Source organism: Panthera onca, chromosome A2, assembly GCF_046562875.1.
Source record: "Panthera onca isolate mPanOnc1 chromosome A2, mPanOnc1 haplotype 2, whole genome shotgun sequence".
Classification (NCBI taxonomy): Eukaryota; Metazoa; Chordata; class Mammalia; order Carnivora; family Felidae; genus Panthera; species Panthera onca.
Window position 1 is genome coordinate 10,503,907 of NC_138340.1, and position 7,635 is coordinate 10,511,541.

A 7,635-nucleotide genomic window follows, 5' to 3' on the forward strand; every position below is an offset into this window, starting at 1 on the left:
ATTACTGGTATTTGTACTGAAAGCTTCCATGAAAGTGGTTTTTATTTTTATTTTTATTTATTTTTTTTTTTTTGGCCCTTTATTTTTTTTTTTATTTTATTTTTTAATATATGAAATTTACTGTCAAATTGGTTTCCATACAACACCCAGTGCTCATCCCAAAAGGTGCCCTCCTCAATACCCATCACCCACCCTGCCCTCCCTCCCACCTTGCCCTCCCTCCCACCCCCCATCAACCCTCAGTTTGTTCTCAGTTTTTAACAGTCTCTAATGCTTTGGCTCTCTCCCACTCTAACCTCTTTTTTTTTTTTTTTTCCTTCCCCTCCCCCATGGGTTTCTGTTATGTTTCTCAGGATCCACATAAGAGTGAAACCATATGGTATCTGTCTTTCTCTGTATGGCTTATTTCACTTAGCATCACACTCTCCAGTTCCATCCATGTTGCTACAAAAGGCCATATTGCATTTTTTCTCATTGCCACGTAGTATTCCATTGTGTATATAAACCACAATTTCTTTATCCATTCATCAGTTGATGGACATTTAGGCTCTTTCCATAATTTGGCTATTGTTGAGAGTGCCGCTATAAACATTGGGGTACAGGTGCCCCTATGCATCAGTACTCCTGTATCCCTTGGATAAATTCCTAGCAGTGCTATTGCTGGGTCATACGGTAGGTCTATTTTTAATTTTCTGAGGAACCTCCACACTGCTTTCCAGAGCGGCTGCACCAATTTGCATTCCCACCAACAGTGCAAGAGGGTTCCTGTTTCTCCACATCCTCTCCAGCATCTATAGTCTCCTGATTTCTTCATTTTGGCCACTCTGACTGGCGTGAGGTGGTATCTGAGTGTGGTTTTGATTTGTATTTCCCTGATAAGGAGCGACGTTGAACATCTTTTCATGTGCCTGTTGGCCATGCGGATGTCTTCTTTAGAGAAGTGTCTATTCATGTTTTCTGCCCATTTCTTCACTGGGTTATTTGTTTTTCGGGTGTGGAGTTTGATGAGCTCTTTATAGATTTTGGATACTAGCCCTTTGTCCGATGTGTCATTTGCAAATATCTTTTCCCATTCCGTTGGTTGCCTTTTAGTTTTGTTGGTTGTTTCCTTTGCTGTGCAGAAGCTTTTTATCTTCATAAGGTCCCAGTAATTCACTTTTGCTTTTAATTCCCTTGCCTTTGGGGATGTGCCGAGTAAGAGATTGCTACGGCTGAGGTCAGAGAGGTCTTTTCCTGCTTTCTCCTCTAAGGTTTTGATGGTTTCCTGTCTCACATTCAGGTCCTTTATCCATTTTGAGTTTATTTTTGTGAATGGTGTGAGAAAGTGGTCTAGTTTCAACCTTCTGCATGTTGCTGTCCAGTTCTCCCAGCACCATTTGTTAAAGAGACTGTCTTTTTTCCATTGGATGTTCTTTCCTGCTTTGTCAAAGATGAGTTGGCCATACGTTTGTGGGTCTAGTTCTGGGGTTTCTATTCTATTCCATTGGTCTATGTGTCTGTTTTTATGCCAATACCATGCTGTCTTGATGATGACAGCTTTGTAGTAGACGCTAAAGTCTGGGATTGTGATGCCTCCTGCTTTGGTCTTCTTCTTCAAAATTACTTTGGCTATTCGGGGCCTTTTGTGGTTCCATATGAATTTTAGGATTGCTTGTTCTAGTTTCGAGAAGAATGCTGGTGCAATTTTGATTGGGATTGCATTGAATGTGTAGATAGCTTTGGGTAGTATTGACATTTTGACAATATTTATTCTTCCAATCCATGAGCAGGGAATGTCTTTCCATTTCTTTATATCTTCTTCAATTACCTGCATAAGCTTTCTATAGTTTTCAGCATACAGATCTTTTACATCTTTGGTTAGATTTATTCCTAGGTATTTTATGCTTCTTGGTGCAATTGTGAATGGGATCAGTTTCTTCATTTGTCTTTCTGTTGCTTCATTGTTAGTGTATAAGAATGCAACTGATTTCTGCACATTGATTTTGTATCCTGCAACTTTGCTGAATTCATGTATCAGTTCTAGCAGACTTTTGGTGGAGTCTATCGGATTTTCCATGTATAATATCATGTCATCTGCAAAAAGCGAAAGCTTGACTTCATCTTTGCCAATTTTGATGCCTTTGATTTCCTTTTGTTGTCTGATTGCTGATGCTAGAACTTCCAGCACTATGTTAAACAACAGCGGTGACAGTGGGCATCCCTGTCGTGTTCCTGATCTCAGGGAAAAAGCTCTCAGTTTTTCCCCGTTGAGGATGATGTTAGCTGTGGGCTTTTCATAAATGGCCTTTATGATCTTTAAGTATGTTCCTTCTATCCCGACTTTCTCAAGGGTTTTTATTAAGAAAGGGTGCTGGATTTTGTCAAAGGCCTTTTCTGCATCAATTGACAGGATCATATGGTTCTTCTCTTTTTTTTTTTGTTAATGTGATGTGTCACGTTGATCGATTTGCGAATGTTGAACCAGCCCTGCATCCCAGGAATGAATCCCACTTGATCATGGTGAATAATTCTTTTTATATGCTGTTGAATTTGATTAGCTAGTATCTTATTAAGAATTTTTGCATCCATATTCATCAGGGATATTGGCCTGTAGTTCTCTTTTTTTACTGGGTCTCTGTCTGGTTTAGGAATCAAAGTAATACTGGCTTCATAGAATGAGTCTGGAAGTTTTCCTTCCCTTTCTATTTCTTGGAATAGCTTGAGAAGGATAGGTATTATCTCTGCTTTAAATGTCTGGTAGAACTCCCCTGGGAAGCCATCTGGTCCTGGACTCTTATTTGTTGGGAGATTTTTGATAACCGATTCAATTTCTTCGCTGGTTATGGGTCTGTTCAAGCTTTCTATTTCCTCCTGATTGAGTTTTGGAAGAGTGTGGGTGTTTAGAAATTTGTCCATTTCTTCCAGGTTGTCCAATTTGCTGGCATATAATTTTTCATAGTATTCCCTGATAATTGTTTGTATCTCTGAGGGATTGGTTGTAATCATTCCATTTTCATTCATGATTTTATCTATTTGGGTCATCTCCCTTTTCTTTTTGAGAAGCCTGGCTAGAGGTTTGTCAATTTTGTTTATTTTTTCACAAAACCAACTCTTGGTTTCGTTGATCTGCTCTACAGTTTTTTTAGATTCTATATTGTTTATTTCTGCTCTGATCTTTATTATTTCTCTTCTTCTGCTGGGTTTAGGCTGCCTTTGCTGTTCTGCTTCTATTTCCTTTAGGTGTGCTGTTAGATTTTGTATTTGGGATTTTTCTTGTTTCTTGAGATAGGCCTGGATTGCAATGTATTTTCCTCTCAGGACTGCCTTCGCTGCATCCCAAAGCGTTTGGATTGTTGTATTTTCATTTTCGTTTGTTTCCATATATGTTTTAATTTCTTCTCTAATTGCCTGGTTGACCCACTCATTCGTTAGTAGGGTGTTCTTTAACCTCCATGCTTTTGGAGGTTTTCCAGACTTTTTCCTGTGGTTGATTTCAAGCTTCATAGCATTGTGGTCTGAAAGTATGCATGGTATAATTTCAATTCTTGTAAACTTATGAAGGGCTGTTTTGTGACCCAGTATATGATCTATCTTGGAGAATGTTCCATGTGCACTCGAGAAGAAAGTATATTCTGTTGCTTTGGGATGCAGAGTTCTAAATATATCTGTCAAGTCCATCTGATCCAATGTATCATTCAGGGCCCTTGTTTCTTTATTGACTGTGTGTCTAGATGATCTATCCATTTCTGTAAGTGGGGTGTTAAAGTCCCCTGCAATGACCACATTCTTATCAATAAGGTTGCTTATGTTTATGAGTAATTGTTTTATATATCTGGGGGCTCGGGTATTTGGCGCATAGACATTTATAATAGTTAGCTCTTCCTGGTGGATAGACCCTGTGATTATTATATAATGCCCTTCTTCATCTCTTGTTACAGCCTTTAATTTAAAGTCTAGTTTGTCTGATATAAGTATGGCTACTCCAGCTTTCTTTTGGCTTCCAGGAGCATGATAAATAGTTCTCCATCCCCTCACTCTCAATCTAAAGGTGTCCTCAGATCTAAAATGAGTCTCTTGTAGACAGCAAATAGATGGGTCTTGTTTTTTTATCCATTCTGATACCCTATGTCTTTTAGTTGGCGCATTTAATCCATTTACATTCAGTGTTATTATAGAAAGATATGGGTTTAGAGTCATTGTGATGTCTGTATGTTTTATGCTTGTAGTGATGTCTCTGGTACTTTGTCTCACAGGATCCCCCTTAGGATCTCTTGTAGGGCTGGTTTCGTGGTGACAAATTCCTTCAGTTTTTGTTTGTTTGGGAAGACCTTTATCTCTCCTTCTATTCTAAATGACAGCCTTGCTGGATAAAGGATTCTCGGCTGCATATTTTTTCTGTTTAGCACACTGTAGATATCGTGCCAAGCCTTTCTGGCCTGCCAAGTTTCAAAGGAGAGATCAGTCACGAGTCTTATAGGTCTCCCTTTATATGTGAGGGCACGTTTATCCCTTGCTGCTTTCAGAATTTTCTCTTTATCCTTGTATTTTGCCAGTTTCACTATGATATGTCGTGCAGAAGATCGATTCAAGTTACGTCTGAAGGGAGTTCTCTGTGCCTCTTGGATTTCAATGCCTTTTTCCTTCCCCAGTTCAGGGAAGTTCTCAGCTATAATTTGTTCAAGTACCCCTTCAGCACCTTTCCCTCTCTCTTCCTCCTCTGGGATACCAATTATGCGTATATTATTTTTTTTTAGTGTATCACTTAGTTCTCTAATTTTCCCCTCATACTCCTGGATTTTTTTATCTCTCTTTCTTTCAGCTTCCTCTTTCTCCATAACTTTATCTTCTAGTTCACCTATTCTCTCCTCTGCCTCTTCAAGCCGAGCCATCGTGGTTTCCATTTTGTTTTGCATTTCGTTTAAAGCGTTTTTCAGCTCCTCGTGACTGTTCCTTAGTCCCTCGATCTTTGTGGCAAGAGATTCTCTGCTGTCCTGTATACTGTTTTCAAGCCCAGCGATTAATTTTATGACTATTATTCTAAATTCACTTTCTGTTATATTATTTAAATCCTTTTTGATCAGTTCATTAGCTGTTGTTATTTCCTGGAGATTCTTCTGAGGGGAATTCTTCCGTTTGGTCATTTTGGAGAGTCCCTGGCGTGGTGAGGACCTGCAGGGCACTTCCCCTGTGCTGTGGTGTATAACTGGAGTTAGTGGGCGGGGCTGCAGTCCGACCCGATGTCTGCCCCCAGCCCACCGCTGGGGCCACAGTCAGACTGGTGTGTGCCTTCTCTTCCCCTCTCCTAGGGGCGGGATTCACTGTGGGGTGGCGTGGCCCGTCTGGGCTACTTGCACACTGCCAGGCTTGTGTTGCTGGGGATCTGGCGTATTAGCTGGGGTGGGTAGGCAAGGTGCACGGGGGCTGGAGGGGCAGGCTTAGCTCGCTTCTCCTTAGGTGATCCACTTCAGGAGGAGCCCCTCTTCCGTGGGCCTCTAGTCTGCGCTTGACTCCGGAGACTCCCTTCTGCTAATCCTCTGGCGGTTTTCTGGGTTCTTTAGGCAGGTGTAGGTGGAATCTAAGTGATCGGCAGGACGCGCTGTGAGCCCCGCGTCCTCCTACGCCGCCATCTTCCGGAACCCCCTCAAATGCAGATTTTAATTAACATATGCTTATCAATCACAGTTGTATTCCTTCTTTTTTTAAAAATTATTTTTTTTAAGTGATCTCTACATCTAAAGTGGGACTTGGCCTCACCACCCCAAGATCAAGAGTCATGTACTTCACAGACTGAGCTAGTCAGGTGTCCCTGGAAGTAGTCTCTGTTAATTCAACCCTTCTCTCATCCTTAACAGGAACCCCAGGAACCTGAAGAGCATGTGTGTTATTAACCAGATACAATCCGGCAGCTCCTTCCAAACTGGAATCTGACTACTAATAGACTGGCATAGCTCAGGACTGCTCCCAGAAATGGGAATCTGTAGCTAAGTTGGCAGATGGGACAGATACTGAGGGTGCCACCAGGCAAACAGTTGACCACTGTGTAATGGGTCCAGGAAGATGTGCACTCTGTTTGCCGTATGGTTTTGGGCCACCATGGACAGGGGTACCCTGGAACACCAGCATCACTTGATGATTCTGTGTGTCCACATTCACACTGATAACAAACAGTGTAAATGCCAATCCTATTACAATTGCAATAAAGAAGAAATTGAGAGTGGTGTCACCATAAACTTATAATTTCGTTTTGGTCCAGGTTTTCAATTATTTACTGTACGAGTTTTGCTTTAATCTTGCCTGGGATGTTGTCCTTCATTTTCCAATATTTTAATAATCTTGGTAGATTTTGATGTGCCTGGAATTTGTTCATTCCTAAGTGGATAGCCTGTCGTCCTGACACCATTTATTGAGAGAATTTGTGACTTCCCTGACTTCACATTCAGTGTTTCAAACGTTGAATTGAAATGCTATTTCTATGGAACGTCACATTGCTGTAGATGATGTATTCTTTACGTTTTTTTTCATTGACTCATTTTCTATTCCTGGAACAATACCACATGTTAAAAACTGCCATGGTTTTGTTTTTATAGATGTTATGACACAAATCCCTGTGTTTTCTTTCAAATAACTTTAAATCTGGGCTTGAATAAGGAGAGACTTTACTTAGAAGGACTATTGTTGTAGGGAGAAGATTCTCAGAAATCCATGAGTATCTCAAAATCATATGGAAAAATATTTTTATTTTATAGGGTAAAGGAAGAAGCAGGTAGAGATAAGCAGAGTCTTTGGAGGGGAAGCTGGACAAATAAGAGGAAATTATCAGTGTGTTGTGGCAAAAAGAGGGTCTTGCTGTGGTCAGCCAATTCCCAGGAGAGGCTGATGGCAAGGGTATGTTCCACTTTTTGGGTACTTGCTCAGGCTTGAGGGTACGCAGAATTCAGGGGCCTGTAGGAAAGAGAGAAGCCTGATTAATGTTCAGTCAAGAAAAAGCAAAGAGCAAGAAATGGCCCATTGTGAGCGCCTAATTGCTTATTCTTCTTTGTAAGTGGCCTATCTTTTCTGTCACATTTTTTCTTCTAAATACACTTTATAGACAGTTTACTAAAGTCCGTGAAAATGTCTTGGGATTTTGACTGCTGTTGCATTGACTGTGTAGATGAACTTGGAGGTAGTAACTTTTTTACAGTATTAAGACTTTTCCATCACTACTAACACAACTCTCTCTCTTTGTGTAGGTTATGATTTCTTCCAGTTACACCTTACAGTTTTCTCCTTGAGAACTTCATGCATTTCTTATGGGATTGTTCTTAGGTGCTGTTGAGGTTTTATTTTATTTTTTTAATTTTAAGTTTATTTATTCATTTTGAGAGAGACAGAGAGAGCAAGGTGGGGAGGGGCAGAGACAGAAGGAGAGAGAGAGATTGAGAGAGAGAGAGAGAAAGAGAGAGAGCGAGAGCGAGAGAGAGTGAGAGAGAATCCCAAGCAGGCTCTGCACTGTCAGCACAGAGCCCGATGTGGGGCTTGAACTCATGAAATGCGAGACCATGACCTGAGCCAAAATCAAGAGTCAGACGCTTAACCGACTAAGCCACCTGGGAGCTCCTGTTGAGGTTTTATTTTTAAATTTTATTTATTTATTTATTTATTTATTTATTTATT